A 26,130-nucleotide genomic window follows, 5' to 3' on the forward strand; every position below is an offset into this window, starting at 1 on the left:
TCCACCCCATAGCCTAGCTTCTCAAACCAGGCTCACTCTCGGTTCCAGCCTTCGGGATTAGCCAGTGTTCATAACTGTCTTGGGGCCAGCAACATGCACCCCAGAATCAGACCTGAGCAAGCTACGCACGCGAGGCCCCAGAGAGCACCTGGGACTGGGTTACCTTGGATCCAGGTGCTCAGGCACCTTCAACCAACCCATTTTTTCCCAGGCTGAGAGCAGCAGCAGCTCTGAAATCCTAGAGCAAACCCTGCCCGCCTCACGACCACAAAGAGCCAACTGCCACGGCCCCCAGCCCTCAGCACAGCTCCCACGCAGCGGGTGTACGCCTGGCTGCCCTCGCACAACTCCTGGTGCCCTGATTGCAGAGTGTGTGAGCAGGGCTGGGAGCTGCCCTGTGCAAAGCTATCACAGGGCGGGTTCTGCATCCGCCCAGCTAACGAACAAAGCCAGGGCGCGCTGCGGGCGCTCTGAGGCTGACGCAGAGCTTGTGCTATTCTGGACATCAAGTCCTCGGGCTGAGGATGCTTTAGAGTTCCTCACCCCTGAAGCCGTTTGCCTGTCAAGATGAAACCTCCTCCGTTTCCAAACCCACAAGCGCCCTGCAGCCCGCCACCCCTTGCCGCAGCATGGTGTGCCAGAGGCCACATGGCTGCACGGCCGGGCCTACCACAGAAGGGAAAGGCAGAGGGGTTGTGCGAAGGCTGGCACATCTCACCCTGCGACAAGCCTTCCCATCTGCGGGCAGAGGGCTGGCACCTCCATGCCACCACGAGGAAGCACCCAGCCACAGGCAGCTGGGGGCAGTGGGATTGCGAGCTGAATGCAGTAACTTCGGGCGCAGCATTTGTCAGGCAGATACCTGATCTGACCATTGCCAGTCTCAGAAAGCCCTCAAGTGAAAGGCAGGAGAAACAGCACAGGCAGAAAACACTGCTGGAAAGCACTGGAAATCAGCTGGGAGGGAGCAGGTGCTGGGGCCAGAGGAGAGCCCATTCCCCACCTGACCTAACCCAGACTGGAGTACCCCAGGCCAAGTAACAGGGAAACCAAATCCAGGCTCTTCCCACAAGCAATACTGTGGTCTTTACCCGGAGTGAAACACCTGGTTTCACTCTCCAGGTGGTTGTCACCACCAGAAATGAAGCAGCTGGGTAGGTAAAAGCAAGTCCCACTTCCTACAGGCCCCAACTCCTACCAGCTCCCTGCCTTGTCAGGGGATGAGAATCTGACACACATCAGCTGAGCCGGGAATGTGGATTAATTTTGGACATGGTGAATTTGGATGAGCCTGGAGTCACCTCAATAAGAAGAGAGCTACCACAGCAGGCATCCAGAGAACTTCCACCATGCTCTGCGCATCTCGTTCTGACTGTGCTCTGGAGAAGGAACAAGGTTCTGCAGGAGGTCCTGGTGAGGCTACTGACTACCACAGTGGGAAACCAGGGGACTGACACTCTGCACAGAGCTCTAAGAAGGCAGAAAGAGGCACTCAGCTTCTGTAGAGCCTGCGCGGATAGCATCTCGTTCGTGAGCTTCTTCTCCTGAAGCCCCATTGCCTGCAGCCGGGGGGGAGGAAGGCAGCAGCTGAGGAATGTGGCTGCTGTGGAGCTGAGATGGTATCAGCACAGAAACACAGCTGCTGCTCACAGCCGGGCCTCCACACCTGAGTGGGACGGACATGCAGACAGCCGGATGGACGGACAGCCAGCAGCAGCCATGTAGAGCGGCAGCCACACCTGCAGAGGTGGGCACCGTGTCCCCGCAGCAGCGATGCCCCCGGCTCGTCACGGCTGCGGGAACCACGCACCGCCACGGTGCGGCTCTGCGTTGTTCAGCCAACTCCGTGATCCGCCCCAGGGCGTTCCTGGCGGACAGACAGGAGTGCCTGGGCAGAACGGAGCCGGTTCCTGATATCTGTGGCAGGAGAGGAGGATGAAGTCATCACCCACTGCAGAAAGAATCCCTGGAGCAGGCAACGAGCAATGCCAGTGCCCCTCAGCCAGGCAACTCAAGCACTGGCTGTGCAGATCTAGCCAGACACTTGCAGGTCACACCAATTCCAAATTTCATTTAGGAAAACCACAGAACAGTCTCAGCACCCAGAAGCAGAGCGCAACGGAGGTACAGGAAGAATTCTGCAGCCACTATCAAAAGAAAAGCCAGGAGAAGCAAGAACAACATTACACCATCAAGAAATCTCTTTAACACAGCTCCCCACCAAACGACAAGAGAAGCTGACGCGGTGCCAGGCTCTCACACTGCACTGTGCTAGGACCCAAAGGCAGAGCAGCTCCCCAGCAATGGTCACTTTGGGACAGACCCCCACCTGTGCATCTAGATGCAAGCGCAGATGCACAGACCAAGCGTGGGAAGGTGGAAAAACGTATGGGCACCTGCACAACGTCTCCAGGAAGTTCCAGAGCTACAGCCAAACTATTTCACGTGCTGTGACAGGGGTAAAATGCAGACCCACTTGTTTGAGACTGCTCAGTCATAGGTAGAAGATGACAGCGTTCGGGATCACCTTCCACAAGCTGTGAATAGCACGGAGCTGGAGAGGACCAGAAAGGCCAACAGCCTGCTGCCCAGCCAGGCTGTCCAGAGAGGCTGTGGATGCCCCATCTCTGGAGGCCAGGCCGGATGGGAACCCGGGCAGCCTGAGCTGGTGGGTGGTATCCCTGCCCACTTCTGTGGGTTAGAACTAGTTGATCTTTAAGGTCCCCTCCAACCTAAGCCATTCTGCGATTCTACTGTTTCACACAAGCTCAGAACAGAGCCAAAAATCAAACAGAATTCTGCAGTGCTGCTCTGTGCTCCACAGACATCACCATGCCGCAGGGCTCATTCACTTGCTTTCAGGTTACCGGGGCAGGCCAGGCCACCCCAGCTTCTCCACGCGGCGGTGCTCCCTCCTCCAGCAGGATCTGCGCTGCCCTGTTTGGCAGAACCACCACAAAGGTTCAGGTTAGTCCTGAATTTCGGGATGTTTTGCTCTGTCTGATCTTATGAAAGCACCGAGTTTCTCTTCATCCTCCTGCTTCTGTGAGAGCTCTTTTGGTCTCAACTTTGAACCTCCAAAACGTTGGATTAAACATCAAAGCTGGGATCAACATCTGCTTTGGTCTCGGCGCTCAGCGCACGTGCCAGCATTGCTGCCTGATTGCCAGTGCCAAATCCCCATCTCAGAGCACGCAGCCGGGCCTGCTGGGTGATGCTGATATGATGCTGACTTGTCAAGGCAACGCTGGAGCTGACTCCTCCACGCAACCACAAGGCCTGCTGATGTGCTAAGGACACGCACTGCTTCATTTGTAGGAATGCAGAACAGAGAGGACAGACAGGGCTGAAAGGAAGACCCGGACAACGCAGCTCCTGCCGGCCACGGGACTTTGCTGCCTGCCCACTGCAGGACCAGGAGGAGCAGGGTCCCGGCAGGAGCACAGCTGCCCTAGGAACAGCTTCTGTGTGGCCAACTACATCATGGCTCCAGCAAGAACCTGCTAAAGTGAGCCCCAGCCCAGCTGCACCTAATCCAATTGCTCGAGTACAGTTACATCAGTGGGCTGCGGTAATTAATCACTGCCAGCACGTTAATGCCACTGAACCTAGCACGCTGAAAGCCTGGGTAGCCGCCTTCCCATGCCCTGCTCCAGATAAGAAGGAATTAAGGAGAGCAAGGAAGAATCCCACTTACCTGAGCTGCTTATTTACCAGTGTCCCCATAAGGGCAGCACTGAACGAACGGTCTCTCCCTAAGGAAGCAAACTCAGAGCAGGCTGCAAGGGGCCGGTGCAACTTTCCAAAGCACATCTACTGTACGTGCACGGCTCTCGTGCGTGTTCCCACAGGAGAATCTCCGGGCAAGTCCCTTCAGCAGCTGCATGTCGGGGCAGTGAGCAGGAGGAATGATGCAACGCGGCGGGACGGCTGGGCGCGGGCAGGGGCACAGAGCTGCACGTGCCCCGGTGCCGGCTGCTGCTCTGCGCACGGCTGTGGGAGCTGGGGGGGCTGGGCAAGAGGGGGTTTCTCCCACCCTCCACCCTGATAGCCGCCTGTGTGCGCACAGCAGTGACCCAGGCGCTCACCAGCTCCAGCCACTGCATGCCCGGGTGAGTAACGGGAGGGACGTGCAGGAGGACAGCTGCCCAGGGACATTTGTCACGCAGCTGGCACGAGGGAGCGGGCAAAGCTGGGGACGGACGTTCTCCCTCCGTGAAGCCGTGCCCCCACCGAGGACACCCTGACACGTGCAGGGAGGACGTGCACCAGGACGGGATGCCTCTCTGAAAGACAAGCTCACCCCTGCAGTTTTGGTTTAATGCTGAAGTGACAGCTGTCCTGCACGCCTGTAACCATAGAACAAATGCAAAGTAGCAGGCTCTGCTCATCTCCAGCACAGCTGTTGTCAGCAACAGGAAACCCTGACACTGAGCAACAATCTAGGGGAAAAAACAACAAAACTCAGCTGCGCTGAGGTACGTGCTGGGCAGGGAGACGAGCGGCACTTCTGCTGATGGAAACTGCAGACAGTCACTCGCTGCCTCAGGTCATGCGTGCCACCAGCCACCCCAGGAAGCTTGCAGGGGAAGTGGTCGCAGCAATTGACACCTTAAAGTGGTTTTTATTCTGCTGCAGTAAGCACCAAGATATTTAACCTGCCCAGAGCTCAGGGGAAGTTTTCCTGCTACCCGTCATTCCCTTCTCTTTGCAAGCTAGAGCTCTGTGCCACCAAGAAGGAATCGTGCTTGCACACCGACCTGACTCTGCTATAGAAGACCAGGTGGATACCTCCCAGCTGTTAGATCCTGCCTGCAGGTCCCTCAAAACCCACACTTGACATGTGCCTCTGTGATGCTTGGGGGCATCCACGCCACCCAGCACTGCCCCGGACCCGCACAAGTGACCGCAGCAGTGATTTTGGCTGGGTGGGATTTCTCTCTTTCATGAGAGCTTCAGCAACCACAATCAATCCCTTCCTCCCACTTTGCTATTCCCAGACAACCCAGATTGTATCTTCAAGTGCGCTCAGTTAAAAGGAAACTCAGATATTATCTGCCCAAATATTTAGGATGCCTCAGAGATCATTTTTTCCCTGTAATCAGGAGCATCACAGCCAGAACTGCCAGGGTCCTGGCAGCACGTGGGCAAATTAGGATAAATCCAGGGAGGGGACTCTGAATAACAGCTGAAGACTGCTTCACGGTGCTGTCCCTACAACAGGCACTGCCCACAGCCTCCAAAGAAGGACCAGAAGGGATTATCTGGGTACAGGACGGACCCTGCACGAGAAACAACTGCACTGCCCTCAGGAGAAGCAGGCAGAGCACAGCAGGTGCAGAGGCACCAGGGGCCAGGAGTAGGGCCGCTGATGGACGCGCCAGGAGCAAGACATGCACCAAGCACAGCCCCGTGCAGAACGAGGCCGTGAGCATGGTAAATGTTAAACCCCAAGAAGAAGGGAGGGACGGGTCAATTTTATGGATGGAAGTTACCAAGGCGCTGCTCCTGGCTCGAGAAGCACTTTGTGATGGATCCCAGGGCAGCTCTCTGGGCGGGTATGACTTGCATTCCTCCTCGGGTGTCTTCTCCTGGCTGTAATTGGAAAGGGCATACAGGCTAAATATACAGCTGCAGCGGGGCAGAGCAAAGGTCTGCTTGTTCTTAAGGGCATTCAGTTTAACCTGGCATTGACTTCACTTGATTTGCCACCGTGCAGCCAGCCCCTCGGTAATGCTACTCCTGATTTTGCCCGAACCAGAGCTAGACAGCGTAAACATCCTAATACTTACATTCTATGTTTAACAGAACCTGAGCTAAAGCTAGTACTGAAAGTCACAGGAAATTAAACAACAAAACGCCTGCCCCAACTTCTGTGGTTTTTAGAGCTCTTTACTACCAAAGCTATAGAAATGCTTGAAGACAAACACGACAGGCATGTATGCATCCATGCATATGAATGCTTTATCAGATTCCAAGCTTCGGTGAAGAAACAGAACTCAGGTCACCAAGATAAAACAGGTATTTTTCCTCCCGATTTCTCTTTCGTAAAGACAGCACTTCATAGCTCCGAGCAAGTTCAGCCAGATCATGCTGAGATGAAGACAGCAGCGTTACCAAAGGGCGTTCCAGCAGGAATCGTCCCGTGGGCTGAGTGTGACAGCCCCCACGGCACGTCCCGTCCCGGCGTCTGTCACTCACCATCCACCAGCTGTCTGAGTCCAATTCACACCAGCTAATGACCTTTGATAGAAGTCACTGCAATGAGGAACGCAGATGTCTATCTGCACGCTGCCCACCAAACCAACGTCCTGCCACTGACGGGCTGGAGTCCTTCCCTCCATCTCATGCTCTAAACGGGACAAAATCCTTCCCCAGCTCGCAGCAGCACTTGCAGTCTCAGCTGAAACCCAGAGAAATCCTTCCTCCCTAGGCCGCCCCTCTGCACTGTGCAGGAGATGTTTGCTTCAGATGCAGCTATGAGCAGTGAAACAAACGAGACTAACCAGATTTGCAACTCTTGCCTGACTCCCTAATTGAATTCAAGGCTGAGCAGACCCCCTTGTGAGGCTTCAGAGAGCCCACACAGAAGAGAAGCAACAAATATCCTAACCAGAGAGGACTCTTGCACTGGACGCTTCATCCTATTAAGTACTAAGGATCCCACACAGAAAGGAGATAGACCCCGAGGGACGCATTCCCACGTCCAGCAAGGCAGGAAATCTCGCTGCAGCTTCTCCCAGCTCAGCCTCCCGACCACACCATGCGCTGGAAGCCACACAGAGGAGCAGAGGTCAGCCTGGGAGCGCCCATTTAGCCAAGGAAACCCGCCCAGCATCCCAGCCACCTGTTTTTTGTTCGATAAAAAACAAGAGGCACAAAGCCTCTTCTGTCAAATTAGCGAGCAGAAGCCGTTAGTGAGGTGGGGGAGAGCCTGGTGGCAGGGCAGACCTGAAAGCCTTCCTTCAAAGACCCAGTCGTGCTTCCAAACCATGTGAGAAAGAAGGCTGCGGCTCTGGCGGGTCCCGCAGTGTCTGGATGTGGAGATCCTTCCTCATGCGGTCACACGGCAAAATATTTTTTAATTTTTTATCCCCAGAACCGCCCTGTACATCGAGCACTGTGCTCTGGCTCCCCTAGGACACGGCAGCACGCAGGCAGCAGGCAAACCTCAGCTGTGCTGGGGGCATCGAGGCGGGCATGGGGCACCTGGCAGCACGCTGTGCATCCCAGCGTGAGGAGCAAACCACCCCAGGCCTGCAGGCACCAAACCCCACCGAAAAGGAGAAACCTTAACGAGGTTTCGCATTCATCTAAATGCCGTTCTGCTGCATGGTTTTACAGATAGGCAGCCGCATTCCAAGGGTTCATCATCACCTTCTGGGTATTTCACAGAATTCCTCAGATAATGAAGCATTTCAAGAGGGTTTTTGGAAACGTTCTCTAAGCAACAATTTCCCATCAGCTGAGCTCAGGGCACCAGCCAGGACTGGAGGGGTGGGCTCAAAGCCTTACCCCGGTGCCAGGAGCCCGACTGCCGCTACCAGCGGCACTGGAGCTGATGGGAGGCAGGCAAGGGAGCGAGGCAAGCCAGTTTCCAGCGCTCCAGTTACATAGGCAGCATCGTTTGTGTCCTTTGTGGCTGCGTAGCTAAGGGCTAGCACATTCTGTTTGGAAGCATCCCGCTGTTCCATCAGCTCCTGCACCCCGCCTTGCAGCCCCAAGCCAAAGCATGAAGATGCAGCTTGATGGAGCTGCTCCACCCCAACTTATCGCTCCACGAGTGGAACTGCCACAGCTCCCCTTCTGAACACATTCACCACTCAGTGATCTGTGCAGAGCAGCCAGGGCTTCGGCCCCAGACTTGCAACTTTCAATGTTTCTCAAGAAAACCATTGTAAATGATTTTTGGCAGCACACTCCAGCCCTAACCAACAAGCATAAAATGGGAAAGCTGCGAAATGAAGCAGAGCTAAGACCAAGAAAGCTTCTGAAAGAGGAATTAAAGATCCTAAAGATCCTCAGGAGTCACCGAACTCCATCAGACTGACGAGCTCTTTGCACAGTGCACATTTCTATAGGTACTCTCCTCTTGCTAGAGAGCAGAGGGCGAAGGCTTTGACTACCTGGCTAAAACTCCCTGCTCCTCACCACAACCCCCGGCCACGCCAGCAATCTGAGAGCTGTGGAAAAGCAGGGACCTGGCTCAGGGGGCATCCGGCTGCTTCCCTGCTGCTATGGCACAAGCCAATTCAAAACCAACCTCTGTCTGGTTCTGCCTGGGGTTTTCAGGGCTGCACAGCCCTGCTGTCGGGTCACCCTGGGGCCGGGGGTGCCAAAAGCACACAGACAGCTCCAGCCTCACTCCACGCCCTGCTCTGGCATCACGGAGCCGAGTGCCAACCCGATTATTCTGAGGCCATGAACTCTGCTGCAAGGAGTGGTGGTGGGATTTGGGCGTCTGTTCTTAGCTGCAGGTCCAGCCCTAACACCTCCTGCTGCTGCCAGTGCCCAAACCTCAGGAGCAAGGTGCTCCCTCCAAGCACCCAGGTGGAGTTAAGCTGTGGAGGGAAACACTGGAGTAAGAAGATGGGGCAGATCCTGTGCTGATGTTGCTCCCAGGGCAAAGTAAAGAAGCGAAGCACAGGTAACGCACCTGCTCAGACTGCAGGAATCCCAGGAATGGGGGCAAAGTCATTAAAGCACCAGTGTTTGCCCCGGGAAAACAGAGCTAAATGCCGTTCTGAGGCAACAAGGGAAATTACACCAGCACTCAGCCAGGTGCTGTACCAGCTTGTGCCTGTCCCCGCCAAGCACCCTCTCTCCTGGCTCACCCCCAAAGCAGTGCCCCCACACCCTGCTCTCAGCTCCTGCAGCAGGGCTGCCTGCTCCCGGCACAGGCACCCAGCAGTGCCCCCGGGAAGGAGGGCAACCCCACTGCACAGCCTCAAGCACTCCGAGCATCTAACACCACCACCCCACCCCTGTCCTTCCAAATGCCGCCCCCCAAGTCAACCTGGGCGTGATTTTTGCTCAGCACCCACCTGCTCTTCCTTACGAAAGCGATGCTCAAACCCCAGCAATTGGCTGGAGAGGGCATCCCGCTCCCAGCAGACCCTCCTCACTGCTTGCACGTTCCCCTCCCTATAGCTAATAACTACATAGACCTGAACAACTTTCCAGAAAAACTCAATGGCTCACTGCTACCACGCAGCATAGGCAAAGATAAAGAGCGTGGAGAACAGAAGGGCTGCGTGAAGGAGATGCTCAAGCACCACAGGAAAACGCAGGCTCGGAGTTGCAGCGAGGCTGTTAAGCTCTGAAGGTGTGTGCAGCTTGCTTTAGTTTTATAATGCTGCAGCAGATGCAGGGAAACAATTAAACTGCTTATCACAGTATGGCCCATTCAGCTTCCAGAGCAGAGAGCAATTCCAGTCCCCAGGTGGCAAACGCAGCAATTAGGTACCCAATTACCTGCACCAAAGCTTCTATTTGCTTATGTTATCTTACTTCAGTGGTTATATGGCACTTCCTTGGCTGGCTGTTGCTAAAGGGCTGCAGGTTCGGGGAAGAGCTGTAGGGTCCCAGGAGACCTGGCAGCCCTGCAGGACCGCGCTGTGCCACAGCTGTGGGTCTGTCTTATTGCTTGTACAGCAGGACCAAGGTACAGAGCCCAGCCACAGCTCTGTGTCTTCACCTGGAGGGGGTAGACTTAGTTACCAAAACAACCAAAAATGCGCTTGCTACAGGGCAGCCAGGATTAGCTTCCAGCTTCCCAACAGCCCACCTGCTACGAGGAATTCAGCACTGGTGCCTGAGCCTCTCCTGGGTTTAGTGACAAGCTCTAAGGAAAAACGTGCAGCTCAAATTTTAAAAAAAGAGAACAGAAAACCTGGCTTAGCAGCTGCAGTCCCCAGGCACTCCCTGCTTCACAGGCACCTGTACAGCAGAGCAGAAAACTGCTACAACAGCACGCAACCAGAGGGAGGTGTGCCATAAAGACCAAGAAAGGTGCAGTTTGGAGACATAATTCTGAGTTCAACGCAAAGGCCTCCACCGCCTTATAGCATCAAAATGCACATAAAGCCACATTAATGAACTGAATCATCTCGCACACACACACACACTTAAAGTGGCCGTCAGAGCGAGCAGCAGGGCAGCAGAAGCCAGGCTGCCCCTCGTTGCCTCGTGACAACCACAAGATGTGCTGCTAACACTGCAGGCTGAGCCCCACACCACCCACTCCTAACCCGCCCAGCAAGGCAGGATGCTGCTGTGGGTAGCGCAAGCAATACTTAACGCATCGAGGTTGCAAATAATGAATTAAAAATGAGAATACCTGAGCTCCGGCTGAGCGTGAGCTGGTCACAGCAAGCACAGTGTGCTCCTCGTTCTGCACCTTCTCCAAAGCTTTCTCTCCACTGGGCAGAGGAGCTCCTCACCCGGCCATGGCCGTTCACAAGGCAGCAGTAAGAGGACAGAGCTGGCCCCTACCAGTGCCCCCAGGTGTCCCCACCCTGCCCGGCCCACCCGGCCCTTTGTGGATAGCATCTCTGAGCGGCAGGTGAGGACCACAGAGCCATTCTGGTGCCTGCCAGGTGATAAGATCGGGGCCCTGGAGCACAGCCCTTGGACAAGAGCAGGCAGCTCAGTGCACAGCAGTTAAGCTTTGTTGTTCTCTTAAATACTCACAACTTTAAGCACTTCTGCCTTTAGCTCCTGAAAACGGCCGAGCTGTTTTTGCTGAAAACTTGAAAACGAGCGTGAGGCAGAGCCACAGCATGGGAAACACCAGCGCCAGCAATTAGGCTCAGGAGTGAACCAGGACTCCAGCACCACACATAACCTCTGCAGCAAGGGTTTGGTCACGGATACCTATTCCAGTTCAAACAAGTACTAATTTAAGCAAGTCCTGTGATGGGGAGCTAAGAAAATGAGTTTTTGCTGCTGGAAAAAGTTACATTTCCAAGGTCTTTGCTCTGTGCCCCAGCACTAACCCCCCCCCCAACCCTCACTGCCTTTCTTACTTGGGAAAAGTGTTCATTTCTTACACCGCTCTTCCACAAAAACAAAGAAAATCCCAAGAAAAGCTGATGGGAGGACTTGGGGCAGATGTGCCTTCACTTGTTAAACACATCAGCTGGGGAAACCAGCAACATCCCTGTGAACCCCACGGAACTGCTGGCTTTTGGGGATGGCCAAATCCCTGGGACCGGAGCTGGCTGCCCTGAAGCCCTGCAGCCAGCAGCTGCTCAGGCAGGCCGAGCCCAGCAAAACTCCCCGGGGATCCATCACATCGGGGGAGGTCTAATCACAGCCCCACCAGCCTGACTTTTATTCTGGGTTTTCCAGGAATCGCCGTGCAGAAGCAGCGAAGTGGACCCGAAGCGCTCAGATAACACATCCCAACGCGAGCACGTCGGCCAGAACGAAAGCTTAGAGCCTGGGGAAGGCACCCATAATGTCATTTGTGACAGCAGCTTTGCTCGGCTTGTAACACGCGTTGCTGGCACGCAGGGGAACGCCGCGCAGAGATCACCAGATAAAGGCTTCTCACCACTCAGCCCATTAGTTCATGTAAATCAGGTGCTCTGCCACTACGAGGTGTCTCCCCATCAGGTGCCAGGTGCTCAGAAATCAGCAGCACTGAGAGCAAGGAGCGAGCTCAGGAAGCGCTCGCATGGCACCGCAGGTCCCGCGCAGCCCTCTGCCATGCACTTCTGCACCCTGCGGCTGCGTGGTCCCTCACTGCAGGTGACCTCAGAGAACCGTCTCCGAGCAGGGGTTTGTCCACGGAAATAACTCCAGACTCCTCAGAGGGATGAAGTCATGGTTTAAAATGCAACAGTGCAGCAAATTCAATTAACTCGCTGAGGCTGCCTGCTTCTTCGGCAACGTGGCAGCAAGATCCCTCACTGCCCATTCCTGAGGTGCAGCACGTTAGTTATTAGGAATGCTGAGAGCCAGCAGCGCGCTCCAAAGGCTCTGCCCCATCCCTGGAGCAGAGGTCCCACGCCCAGAGCAGCACAGAGCACACTGCTCCCCAACAGAGCCCAGGAGCTGCCCCACTGTAAACCCCCAGCGGAGGCCGGAGGGGCTCAGATTGGTTCGCACAAACCCAGCCAGAGGCAAACAGGGGCTCTGCTGAGGAATGAGCCCCTCTGTCAGTCTGTCGTGATTGATATGTACATCTGCCAGTCCCCACCTGCTGTTCGCATTCCTGGCATTTCTTTCTGCAGCGTTTTCTCCCAGAGAAAGGACCAGCTGCTTATCAACCTCTGCAGAGATTTAAAGGAAGAGAAACAGGCCCCGGCTTCAACAAAACGAAGAGATTTCAAGCCCTGAGCATACCAAAGAGTTTTCTTGTATCAGGTGGGAAAACCTGCCCAGGGGGTGTACCGAAGAACCCCCGCACGGCGCGAGAGCTGCACGGAGCTCGGCGCTCCCCTTCCATTACTCCCACATCCCAGCGCTGCTCAATCCCCAGGGGCCAAGCGAAGCAGGGGCCTCTCCGACCCTCCAGCCACTCACCCCAAAGTCGTCTTCTGCCCCGGTCAGCCACAGCCTTGGAGAAAGGGGCGAGGAGCGTGAGGAAGGCCAGGCAGTGAGCAGGGCGCAGGCTGCCCAGCAGCGAGGGCTGACGAGCAGGGACAGGCGGTGGGGATGGGGGGGCAGCCAGGGCGCAAATCCCCAGCGTGCCCCGAGCCAAGAAACTGCCTTCCAAGTATTCGTGGGATGGATTCCTGCGCCTCCCAGTTCTGGTTCTCAGCCCTGGGTATGAGCTGCAAGTTTTTCTTTCCTTCATCTTAGCTTTAATGTGGCAAGGAGGTTGAGGAGAAGAAACGGTAAAAGGATCCAAAGCAGGGAGGGAGAGCGTGAGCCTACCTGCCTGCAGACAAGGAGAAAGAGCTCTGAGCTGCAGGACAGACCGAGTATCGCAGGGCTCCCCTGAGAGCTCGGTGTCTTTAAGATCCCGGCCCCTGTCAAACTGGATCAGAATTAGCTATCAGGATCAGAACTACTAGAGCACGCACTCCTGCTGAGAGCAGAGCAGCCTGGCTGCTGCGGGGAGCCGAGCAGGAGCAGTGTGACAGGGCGTGCTGCGGCACCCCACCTGCTTTGCACTGAGAGCAGCACAAACAAGTGCAAATCTACAAGGCTTTGCTTATTTCTGTCTTTGGGGAAGGAGGGAGAAAGCAGCAGGAAATAAATGCAGCTTTCCCCGTGCCTGGAAGGGGAAAAAAAAAAAATGCCAAACAGCTTTTGTTTTGGATTATTGGTTACTACCACCTACACACTCCTTAAGCCAGGCTTAAGTAAACCAGAGTGAATGCAATACAGAAGCTGATCCATAACCCGGGCTCGGCTCCAAGGGCCATCTCAGCAGGCAGGACACCTCCACAGCACACGCAGGGCTGCTCCCCTGCAGAGCAGCTCCCACGTGCTCTGTCCCAAAGCTCCCTGCAGCTGGTTCCATGCGGGCCAGGTGCGGGCAGCCTTTGGTGTGCAATGGGCGCAGCTGTCCTCCGGCTTTATGGCTCTCGCAGGAAATTTAAACAGGAACTTTCTATAAATTAACTGTCCATAAAACGAGCTTGTTTTCTCAGTGCACCCGAAGGTCAGGAAAGGTCTGCTCAGCCTCACGTTCCCAGGGCACCAAACGAGCTCTGCACCGCAGCTTTCCCTCCCAGAGCACTGGAGCACGAGTTCAGCGCAGCGCTGAGTTGGTGGCAGCGTGCTCACGCAACGAGCGGCCATTCTTCATCCACAGCAAAGTAGTAATTAGTTTTTGCCCTAAAATCCCCAGTGCCATCCAGATGTCTAAGTAGCCTTTGTCCCAGAAAGTGATATACACGCTGTCCTCGGACAGACAGCCCCGGCTCCGTTTGTCACAGCCCTCACCAGTCTGTTTGCTCTGCGGGAGGAACAAACCCATTTCGGCTCCTTCAGGTCTGGAAGCTGTTGACGATAAGGTGCTTACGGCAACTCTCCCCCCACCTTCCTGCCTTTTCCTGTTGATAACAATGCACCTGACACGTTCCCACTTTTGGAGGAAACCAGACTGGGGAAAGCCAGGCTGAAGTCAGCACAGCAAACCTGGGAAATAGAACTGCAAGTACGTCGTAGCACAGGATGCCCAGGGAGGACTGGGGCAACACACAGTGGAAAAGCCTTCTAAAAGAATTATGGAAATCTCTGGAAAAGCTGAGAATAGAAGTTGGGAAACTTGCTCTGTCCAGCAGCACAGCTCTTCCAGGGACATTTTAAGCCACGACTATTTTTTCTATAACCAAATATTCTAAGTCACTTTGTTTCAAAACTTACTGGGCAACAGCAATGCAGTGCCTCACGTTTGAGAGCTGTAGCCTGCCAGCCAAACTTGCTCCTGATTTATTTCAGATCTGTGCTGGGTTACCTCATAGGCTCATTCCCGTGGGTTTTGTTTTTTGATGGTTTTTTTTTTTTCCTTTTTCTCCAGGAGCTTGCCTACAAATACATTTGTGTTAGAATTTCAGGGCTGTACCGACATACCTGGCCTCAGCTCCACGAATCAACGCTGCTTTGTTCACAAAGCAACAAGTGGTCTTATTTCCTAACCTAGTTTTTTCTCTTTTACAGGCCAGGCAGTGAAAGAAAATACACCAGTAACTCTGTGCAAAGTAACTCTCTCTAGAATGAGGTACTGCTGTCAGGGACAAAGCCCCAGAACATACAACCAGCTGTAATTTCTGGGTGCTGTGCTCGTGCTCCAGCCAGAGCATAAGTGCTGCCCTGCAGTGTGCCAAACCCCACCTGATGGCTGTTCTTCTCCAAAGACTTGGCCAAGCTGTGCACAGAGGGAAAATGCATTACCCCGCAGCCCAGCCTGCCAGGGATACGGGCTCTTGTGCACCAGGGACGCTGACAAAACACAGCTTAACCTTCAGAGCATGAATGCTCGCAGATGCGTTACAGTACACAAATATTAATATTTTCAAATAAATGCAGGCCTGCTTAATCCAAAACACACAGAGCAGATGGGTCTGCGGCCAAGCACGCGTTTTCCTTGGAGACCAGACCAGGCACTCGGAGCCCAGTTGCTTTACCTGTTTGACACTTGAATCTGATTTTTCAAAAACAGAAATCAGCCATGCCAAAAGGCCAACCCTCCTTGCAAGAACTCTTGGCTGCTCCCAAAAAGGGGGACAACACCCCCATGTTACCGAATTCACCTCTAGGAGCCTGCCAGGGAGACAGAGAAGGTATACCACGTGGTTAACGTGTTAAATACATCTCACCAACTCTTGGGAGCCGTGCTTGGAGACCAAAGGTGCACCGGCTTGTTTCAGCAGGTACGTCAGTGCTAGGCGACCCTCCGTCTCCTCTCCCATCAGCACAGCTTGGGTCATAAACGTTCCAGGGCAGCTGTGAGCAGGAGCTTTGTCAGAGCATCGCTGGGAACCTGCAGGAGCCGGGAGAGCCAGCCGCACAGCTGCTGCTGGAACGCAAACGCAGCGTGGAAAATGGCAATTTGCTGCACTGGGATGAAGATCTGCACGTAAACTGCTTGTACTTAATGGGACACAGGTAGAAGAATGAAGGCTAACGTAGAGTGATTTGCCTGAAGGACATAAGGGACCCAGCATGCCATCAGCGTGAGCCATGTAATTGTAGGGGACCTGCACGGCCACCAGCACTGAGAAAACCTGGGCAGCAACAGGATAAGGTGGGGCTGGGATTGTCCCAGTCACAACAGAAGCACCAGGTTTGGGTATGGATATAGCACAGCACAAGTCCCTGTTTTTTGGGAGCCTGGGAAGGGCAAGGGGAGCAGCAGAAGGCCGGGTGCTGCACTCACCCCCCATCCGTGGGGCAGGATTTGCTGCAGGAAGGCAGGCAGCGAGGTACGAGCACCCTGACACCAAGTGCCATGGGAGGGCAGGGTGACAAAGCAATTCCAAAGCGCAGTTTCTAAGATCTCAGATTAATAATTACCAGCTTTGTAGTTGTAGGCGTGCAAAACGATACAACTGTAAATCAGTATCAGTGGTATTTATTAGCAAAGGAGCTAAATTATCAATACCGACTAGTTCTTTGTACAGAACACCGCAGTGCCTCAGGTTAGCAGTGCAATCTGCAGGGGCTGGACCAAACCTGAAGCCACACAGCAGATCCCAGCCTGGAGGTCAGGGCTGATGGCTTCCAGGGGCTGACGGACAGTTGGAGGGTCAACCTGTGTGGACAGGGGCCGTTGGTGCCACTCACCCTACATGCTTGTGCAGCTTCCAACACAGACAGACCCTGACCCACCCCTGTGAACCATACGTGTCACCACAGTGTGAGCACATCGTGCTTTTAATAGCTCCTAGCAATAAGCCGGGATAAAGAGCTTAAAAGTTTGCAAGGCAACATGTGAAGCACACCGCAACGCAGGGGCCTCCTCGTCCAGCCCCAGGTGAGCACCAGCAGGACAGGGCACAGCACAGGGCCTGGGCTTTCCGCTCCTGGCCTCTGCTCCCAGACCTCCACATTCTGCACGTAGCTGGTGGCTTCTAAGCCCACACAGCCACTCAGTCCTCCTCAGGATGGCACAGGGCCTGGCCCCAGCAGCAGGCCGCAGCCTTCGCACACCCCCAAACAGCACCGGGTGGGCGCGGGCAGGCCGCAGCGGCCTCCACACCTCACAGGAGCAATGGGTTTTCCTGTGACATCCAGAGTTTAAGTTTAGTTTTTAATCCGATAGCAACAGCAGAAGGAGATATTAAAAAACGCCCCGGCCTGAGCGGCTCCGCAGCATAAAATAAACACGCCGAGCCCTGTTTGTGACGGAGTAAAAATAGGCTGTGCCTCATCCCTCATTCCCAGGACCTCTGCTTTGCACTCCAAAGCTTCACGGGTTAACTAGCAAAATACCTGCACTGTAAATGCCAGCAGACGCGTGGAAGGAATGCTTCAGTTTGAGCTTTGCACCGTTTCTGCAGGAATTTGGAGAGCCGGCGAACGGACAACACCCACGAAGCTCACGGCACGCAGGGGGCAAGAGGCTGCGCAGCGCCGATTCCCTTTAATAGAAGCTACCGCCCTTCTAAAAAAAACCCTCTTGGAATTACATCTTGTGCTCTTTCTTGGCTGGATACTTTTTAAATGACACTTATTCCAAAGAGCATTAGCTACCAAATCCAGCGCTGCAGCCGTCAGCAGCTCCGGGAAGGCAGTGAGCACAGCAGGTCCACGCTTCAGAGGGCTGAGAGGCACTGGGCAGGTCTGCTCTGCCGCAAGGAGCACCGCTCCCCACCAAGCTCTGTTGAAGCAGTGCATTTTCAGCCTAAATGGATCATCCAGCACCCGCACACTCAGGTCTCGGGAGCCGCACGCTGGGGACGGAAGGCAGCCACGACGCAGGGGGCTGCTGGGAAGCAGAGGAGCCCCCAGCCCAGCCAGATGTGCCTGTACAAGGGGATCCTGCTGCTGGGACAGCCGCCTCCCTGCAGGCGGGCATCACAAACAGCTTTCAAGCACCACAGCCAACGCGTGGCCACGTCCTGCTCCACCACCACCGTACAAATCCTGCTCCCGAAACGTGGGCTCGCATCCAGGCAGCACTAATTAGGAAGTAATTTGGGGCTCTGGACAAGATGTGCGGCATGCCCCATGAGTTCCTAGCACAGCCACAGTTGTTTTAAACAACAGGGACAAGAAAAACAGATTTGCTCGCTAAGTACACATTTCATGCAGCTGGTCATATGGAAATGCTCAGCACTTATTTCAGATTACGTTCCTGAACGCAGTCACATCGTGCTCACAGGCAGCATGCAGCGAGATCAGTTACACAGGTCCTGGAAGTTTCACCTGGCTGATTAAAGCAAGTCTTACAGAAAGGCCTCTGAGTGGTCAAAGGCACAACCACAGCCTCTCCCCAGCTATTTCTTCCAACTAGGAAGCACCCTAGCAAACAATGAAAAAAAGCACACCTTTTCCAGGCTTTCTTTCCCTGGTTCTGTCCTCCTCTTGCTATATACAGGCTTCCATAATTCAGTCAGAAATGTTTTGGAGAACAAGGAGAGCAATCTGGCACTCTCCAGCTCTCGCCCCACCTGCCTACACGCTGTCAGTGCAGGCACCCCAGCCAGATGCTGCAAGGTAAAAATCACAGCTCCTTATTTACATTAATATTGGGCTAGCCATTACATAAATACTGCTGCTCCTAAAGGAGACTTCTCTTCTGTCCCCTGCTCCTCATCTGTCATCACTTCCCATTCTTTTTGTTTGTTCTAACAGGGCATGGCTTGCAGAAAAAAAAAATACTTCTCATTTGGTGGACAGGGGTCTAACAGCCCGCTCCCTAAACAAGCACCAAATAGCTGTGGTGTGTGAATACCCTTACCCCTTATGTGCAACCCAGGATTTCAGCTAATACCTCCACAGGAATAACACCCTGTGCATGCACTACGGCGATGCCCTTGCCTCTGACACAATGTGGTGCAATGCATCACACTTCCTTCCTACCACAAGGCACTTTTCCTCCTATTCAATGGCTCGCAGAGTTTTCGGGAGCTCACACAAGCTGGGCCTGGGAGCAGCACGACAATGCAGGCAGCTCTGTCAGCAGCAGGGATGCTCACCCACTGTCAGCAACTCAACACCTGGTAGGAAAGGATTTGCTGGACCAACTCTTCCTGCCAGGCAGATGTGCTTGAAGACCCACAAGAAGCAGCTTCACAGTCCTTCTAAGCTGGTGCCCCCTCCAGAGGAAGCATTTCCACCCCTCTCCTCTTTGTGCTGGCACAGGAGTTAAAGCCACACACAGAGCCAGACCAGGGCACCAGCACCTGGTAGAGGAGCCCAGCAAGAGGCCGGTTTTCACCTGGCACAGGTTCCTGCTGGATGCAGGGTCTGTAAGGGCGCTTCTGCTCCCCAGCAGCAGCACGAGAAGGCAGGACTCTTCTGCCCGCAGCAACAACTCAGAGCATGCCAATTCTGGGCTCTGTAAAATCCTCTGCCACAAATTATTCTGCCCACAGCTGCCAAGGAAAACCCAAACAACTCCAACAGATAAGGGAAAAAATAAATTAGAACTGGTTTCAGCTGGACATCTCCCACTTGTTTCCCACTATTGTCCCAGCCAGCCCCTACTGCTCCGGCCGCAGCAGCTCCCACAGACAGCTGCATCCTGGCAGCAGCGATGCAGTCTCTGCTCCGCGTGTCTCCGGCTGGGTCTATCCCACACCCACAGTCCTCTCCAGCGCTCAGGCGAGCGACCTGACGCAGGTTGCATTTCAGCCACTTTAAAAGACATCTAAAAATACATTCAATGCTTTTCTCGTATGACTTTTCGATGCAAGGGAGTGCTCTGAAGCCTGCCAACAGCAAATGGAAGGCAGGCTGCCGCAAGGCCTCCTTCCTGCAGGAGCAGCCTGCGCATCACAGCTGGTTTGGGCAGCAGCAATGCTGATCTACCCGTGTTCCTGCTCCAAGAAGGTCTGTAACGAGTCACTCTGAGAGGTAAGTTCTCACACCCACTCCTCCCAGCAAGGCCTAGGGAAAGAAGACAAGAGTTCGGCTCTGCTGACACAGGTCATTCCTCCCCACTGAGGAGAGATGGTAAACGGGACAGCTGTTTGCCTTCAGGAGCACTTCAAAATGAGCTCAGCTGGCTGTGATCACAAAGCCCAGGCAGGAGGACACCAGCCACTTCAGTTATTCTCGCTGGTCCTCATGACCATCAATTTAGAGTAGATTTACATCATCAAGCTTCTCACAGCAATGACTTTCATAGCAGCCACCTCTTCCTGCACTCTCCTGCAGCTTTTGTGCTGTTAGTGTGAAACCAGGACCAACGTGCTTAGCCACTTCCATCCTTACAAACTTCTGCCCACGTTTGCCTCTGCTTTCAGTTGGATCACACACTGAGATGCTGAGATGGCAGCAGGTGCTTAACCCTGGGTCAGCTCAGGCTGCAGAGCTGGGCTATCTGTTCTGCTCATACCACCAGTGACTTTTACTTGCTACGACCTGGTCACTTTGCTGCATGCCCAAGCAGCATTGTGCTCCAGGTAACCTCCTCCACTTGGCACAACTCAAGACTGTTGGTCCAAACCTACTGTGCTAAGAGTCAGGTGTGCAGGATAAAGCTGCCATCATCCTAAGCTTCTGCTTAAGAAGAATCCCACCCCAAAACACTGGCTCAAGGACTCAGCTTGACCAGAGTGAATTCCCATATACAACCAGAAGACAGGACTTCAGCACACCTGGAGTGACCAGGCCATGCTGCACCAGTCCAAAAGACACGGACAAGGAAGAGCTTCATACCTAACCTTGACTTCATCTCAGCTCCTGGAAAAATCCAATTCGAAATCTCACTGCCTGCCCTGTTCTCTGCTTTTCTTTTCCAAGCAGAGGAGAAGCCACATCAAGGAACCTCCTGAAGCGCTGCACTGAGTCAGTGGTTTTCATCAGCAGGAACCCACAAAAGGAGCAAGAAGGCTTACCTGGAGTCAGAAGGTACAAAGCTGTGCACCCACAGGGGAAAATTTAGGAGCCTGCAATTCAGGAGAGGGCTGGAGGATGCTGAGCTGAAGCACAGCAGGACAAAGATGGCAGCAGCAGGACGCAGCAGCAAGGTCTACAGGAGGCAGCTCCTTCCTGTGATGGCAGCACAGCACCATGGCCCTGCTCCCTCGGGATGCCCATAAACCAAGGCACATCTACCTGCCAGAGCCAGCCTGCAGCTCCAAAGCCACCAAGAAGGAATAGGAGGGTTAGGATTTCAGTTTCCAGCAATAAGGGGCGTGCAGAACCCTGGTACTGGCAGCAGCACGCTGGTTTGAGGGGCAGGTGGTGCCTGAGCCATACCACAGGTCTGCAGTACTGCTTCTCAACATCAGCAGCTCACCCATCTCCCACCCAGGCAGTTAGCAACCCTGCTTGTGCCTAAACTGGCTGTGGCAATCAGGAGTCCTTCACTCGGCCACATCAAGCAGACAGAATTGGGTACAGCTTCTATCCTGGCTTATCACCAGTACCACACACAGCAACACTGCCACCTTCTCCAACAAATCAAGCCCAAAGATACGAGTTCACATCTTTGCCAGTAACAACCAAATCCCTTCTTCACATTAGCTTTGATTACAAAGTTTTGTTAAGGCTACGAAGTGCTATTCCTACCCTTTCCTTACAAGCAGCTTATAACGAGGGTTCGTGGTGTTCTGCCCGCAGTGCTGTTACAACACGTTGCCTTAGCATCCTCTGTACTTTTTTGAAGGGGATGGTTTCAGCAATTGTTACTTTCACAAGATCAATCTGGCCTCTCTAATGTCTGAGCTCTGATATTCAGATAAAATATTTCATTCCAAGATCTGACAAATGTTTCCTGAGAGAGCAACCAGCAACCAACAGAAAAAAATCAGCACCCAGTCTGAAGTTCTTCTGAGCCAGCCTAGACACAAACCCAAAATTGTGTTTGCTACCCTATTCCTGAAGCTTTACTCCACGCACAAGGGACAGATCTGCTGCGTGACCGCACTCCAGAACTCCCAGGACCACTGACACACCCTGTAGCTCAGAACCTACTCTGCTCACATACACCACAGGGCAGAACCCTTCAGAGCTACCAAAAATCAGTGACACAAGCCGAGTCCATTAAGTTCTGCTGTTGCCAGTACTACTGAAATTACACTTTTCACCACTCATATAGCATGCACAACTGCGCAGCATGCAGCACAAAGGAAAGGGAACGAAGATTTGGGGAGCTGATAGGAGAGAAGGGGTTGAATTTTAGGATCCTGAAAACTTTACTACAGGTTTTAGAATAACCACCCTTTATTCTCTAATGTAGGCTATTGGCATTACTATAGAAACTCCACTGGGAATAGTTTCTTTGGGGTGGGAAACCAACACGCACGGTCCTGCAGGAGGGAATCCACTCCTACAGCACAGAGAACACAACACTCAGCAGGTGCTGAGTGGTGCTGAGTGGTGCTGAGAGGTGCTTAGGAAAGCCTAAGGGATGCAAATATGAAATTGTCGCAACCCAGGTCATATGTATCTTTGTAGCCTCAGTGGCAAAACCATCAGGTCAGACTCCCAGTAGCCTCACACTCAGCATTTGTAGGTGACTGCAAGGTCATCCAGTTCTAAGGACCCCCAACCTGGGGAAAAGCCAAGTGCTCACCTTCAGAGGAAGCAGGTCCAGAGGGAAGGTGTTAAGAGGAAAAAAAGAGGGAGAGCTCCAAAGCATTCAGTATCAGCACCCAGCAATGGAGCTTTACTGCCTTCTGCCTCACCGTGCCTCCTGCTCTCACACTCAGAATCTGCTCCTGGTGCGAGGCCTTCCTGTAAGAGTCCCCAGAGCACAACATGGAGATGACAAAAACACCTCAGCTGGAGGGTAACGCTACAGCATAAGCTTATGGGTGACGCACAGAAGCCAGAAAGGACTCGGGAGTTATTTCCCCGTTGGTTATGGAGGTCTCTGACCCCTCCCCTGTACATGAAGAGACCCAGAGAAGCCGAGGACACAAGGAAACCCATTGGAGGCCTTACAGGAGCTCTGCAAAGAGGTGCATTTCCCAGAGGGTCTGAAAGAGTCCACCTGAGGCTGGCCCTGTGTAGGGAAAAGGGAAAAATGGTGGCAAGAAGCAAGCAGTGCCACAGACCCACACTGCAGTCAGAGGCTGTGACAATGGCATAAGGCTGTCACATCACCCCTCATCACTCACCGCTCAAGTGGGAAACCTCCGGCCGCGGTTGCCGCCCAGCACAAGTCAATCTCTAGCCCCTGGGTCTGCTATCAAGTGACCAGTATCTGCTGCTGGAAGCTCCCATCAAACCTACAGAACACTAATAGCCAGCCTCAAGGAACACACTTCACAGAGGATTAAGCTTCCTCAAGTCTAAACGTACAACCTAGTTAAAAGAAAAAGAAGAAACGCAATGTGCCTGAAAGCAGCAGTGTGAATTTATCACCCGTGTTCAGCACCAGCGTGACCTGTGGCCATGCTGCATTAAGCTGAAACCCCCCCGCAATCACCGCACCGAGGGCGGGCAGGAATGCCACTGGTCAGGTCCTCCCGAGGAGCACTGCAGAACCCAAGGCTGCATGGAGGCTTTTAAAGCAATTTGTGGTAGAGCTCTGAGCCAGGATCTGAAATCTTCCTGAAGCCACCCCATGGCCCTCCGTGAGCTGAGCTCTTCTCAGAAAGCACGTGAGAAAACACAGCCTGCATCCTCAGCCAGGGTCACCACGATGGCAAATGCCACAGATGAAACTTGTGGTGAGACCACAACATGTGAAAAGAGGAAAAAAAGAATTCATCAGCAGAAACCTTCATTCAGACAACTGTTGACAGAGCAGATGAGGCCAGGAGCCTGTTTCGCTGAAGAAAATCCCCAGGATGAAAGTGAACGCTGTCCCCTCCAGTGCTGGGACAGGATCTACCGCTGCCCCAAGCCCTGCCCCCTGCATGTGAGGATCTGCCAGGGAGAACACATGGGGATCCCATCAGGAATCAACCCTGGCCCCGCAGCCCTACAGCACACCCGCAGGCACAATGAGCAGGGCAAGAACCCCACAGAAGGGATCTCAGTGGAGAGCTGTGCTGGCACAGGGCTCCCTGCCTGCCAGCCCGGTCTGGGTTCTCTCCCGACCAGCAGGAAAACACTCACATGGAAAAAAAAAAACTATGAAAAGAACAATTGAATGCCAAGTGAGCTGGGTCAGTTCATCAATGCACCGGCTCAGCACCACAGCTGGCACGTGGGAGGAGGCAGGAGGGCACAGCTGAGATCAGGGAAGAGAAGGGCCCTTTTGAGAGTGCCCTGCGCTAACTTACCGCTGCAGCACCAGCGCCCGCTGCCTCCTCCTCCTCCAGGCTGGGCCCCCTCCTCCAGGGCTCTGTACTTATCCGCTCCTTCGTGCGACCATTTGGGTTACTAATTTGCAGAAAGTTAATCCAGGGGGAAAAAAAAAAAAAGAAAAAGATCAGCTCAGCAAAAAGACTGGCCACGATGTGCAGGAAGGAGCCTGCTCACAGCGAGCATGCCACCAGCTCTACCCACAGGAGCCACGCAGCAGAAAGCCCTTGTGCTACAGCTGGGGTCCCAGCTTCGGGAGCTCCCGAAGTTGGACGCATGTCAGAAGCAGCAGGCGCATGCCCCGGCCCAGGATGTGAAGGAACCCCAGCACAGTGGAGATGCCAGGGCACTTCCCAGTGAGAGCCCAGCCTCTGGGAACCCACGGTGCCACGCTGTGTGACCTTGAGCAGGACACAGCGCTGGGGGAAACGGCGTGCATTCCTGGGGGGTGGGATCTCACCTGAGCCCTGCCAACGCCTCAGGCAGAGGCTGCCCTCCAACCAGGAGCTTTGGCTTCAATTCACCGCCAGACCCAGGATGCAGGCAGCCCCACGCAGCCGGCACGCTCGGGAAAAGCGCAGCAACACCAAATAGTCCTGAGCACCTTTCCCACCGACATACCGAACTTCAGTCCAGACCAGAATCAAAGTCAGTGAATAAATGCAGGAAGATACACAGATAAGAAAAAGAGCTGGAGCAGGAAATATGCACACCTGCATGTCTGTCGGTTAGTGAACTAACTTCCCTTCCTGCAGCACCTCCAAGGTTTGCCCGAACTTACTCGATCTCCCAGAACAAGTCCTAAAAGCACAGGTTCTTCAGACAGATTAAACATGGTCACAGTCTTCAGCAACTGGGGCTTAGAGTACAGAGCCCTCCAGACTGCACAAACATCCTAAGAACAAACATTTTCAGCATACCGAGACCTCAGATATGCTGGGTCAACCCAATGGTGTTTACTTGTATTTTGCCCAAATTGCCAGCGAAGCACTCAGGGCTGGGGGAGCAGCAGCCTCTCCGCTGGTTCAACAAGAAACCGGTGGGCAGCCTACGAGCACCACAAGGAATGCCAGAGATGTTTATTTACACGACCGCTGTTTGCCCAACGAGAACTTAGAGCTTGCATTTTCCTCCTCCAACTCAATGGAATTAATTCCTCCACGCTGTTCCTCAGCTGACGGGACGTGGTGAGGCAGCGAGACACCGCTCCTGCTGCTGTGCCGCACCTCGGCTGCACCTCGCACCTGGGCCAGGGCAGGGTGGGCATGGAATTGCCACCAGCGTGACCCCACCGCCCTCTTGCCTCTTCCAGCAGAGCCGAGAGGACCCTGGCCTCGCATGCAAAGCACTAGAGTGCCTGCCTCTGTGGCACGAGCCAGGACGCAGCGCTCCCTCCGATGTCCCCCCGCTGCTGGAGCGAAGTTCTGCCGCCAGAAGACGTGCAGGAATTCCTCCAGGGCAGCCGCCCGTGGCAGATAAGCTATGGTCAGGTCTCAGCCAGTTTGGACCATGTGTTTCACAGCTCAAGCTGGCGGGGATCTCAGCATACCCCAGTGCCCACCCTCACGCCCTGCAGCAGCCGGAGAAGCGGGGAGCAGCCCCGCAGCACTCAGCCTGGTGTCAACCACGCCTGAAAGCAGAGAAGCGCTCGGGGTTAACAAATCCCTACAGACCCACGGGTACGCAGCAAGGCGCAGAGCAAACTCACCCGTACGCTGCTGTGTAAAGGAACTGGCACTGCTAAGTTAGCACGGGCCACATCCAACTCATTCATGAACTCGGGCCAGTTCCCCAAGAAGCAAGCACAAAGCCTGCAGCCAGCAGGCAGCGCGGGGTGGGAGCAGCACGGCTCTGCCGACACGGCGGCATTCCCTGCACCCCGGCTCGCCCCGAGCCTCTCCCGTTGGCACACTACCCTATATTTAGGATAGGAGAGCGCAGTGGCAAGCATTGGGAAGAATGAGTAAGTGGCTTAGGATGCCTGGAATGGTGGCAGAGGCCGCATGAAGAAAACGAGGCTGAATTAGGAACTGCTGGAGCAAGGGCCGCGGGGCAGAAGGGCACCTGTGAAGCCGAAGTTTTTAAGGGCCGACAAACCTCGTACAAAGCGAGGTAAGGCCCCGGTTCGGAGCAGCGCTCCCGGCGAGGGGCGGCAGCGGTCCGTAGCGCAGCAGCGGGAGGCAGCCCCTGCCCGGGAGACGGGAGAAGCAAGGTGAAGGCGCGCTCCGCTCGCTCACAGCCGTTCCGCGCCCGCTTAGGCCCCACCGGCGGCGGCGGTGCCGCTTTCCCAGCGCGGAG

The 26,130-nt window shown here is 54.4% G+C and overlaps 1 protein-coding gene across 2 annotated transcripts in view; it reads right to left on the minus strand.

Annotated features, from left to right (window-relative positions):
- DAG1 (dystroglycan 1) overlaps window positions 1–26,048 on the minus strand; it is a 38,255-nt gene extending 12,207 nt beyond the window's left edge. Inside the window, exon 1 of one of the 2 annotated variants that reach the window (XM_021409945.1) lies at window positions 23,811–26,048. The gene's annotated coding sequence lies outside the window, so the exon portion shown is untranslated. Of the gene's footprint in view, window positions 1–5,495; window positions 8,964–23,810 lie in introns of those variants that run through there. The other variant, XM_021409946.1, reaches the window with a different exon arrangement.

The sequence above is a fragment of the Numida meleagris genome, chromosome 11, assembly GCF_002078875.1.
Source record: "Numida meleagris isolate 19003 breed g44 Domestic line chromosome 11, NumMel1.0, whole genome shotgun sequence".
Lineage (NCBI taxonomy): Eukaryota > Metazoa > Chordata > Aves > Galliformes > Numididae > Numida > Numida meleagris.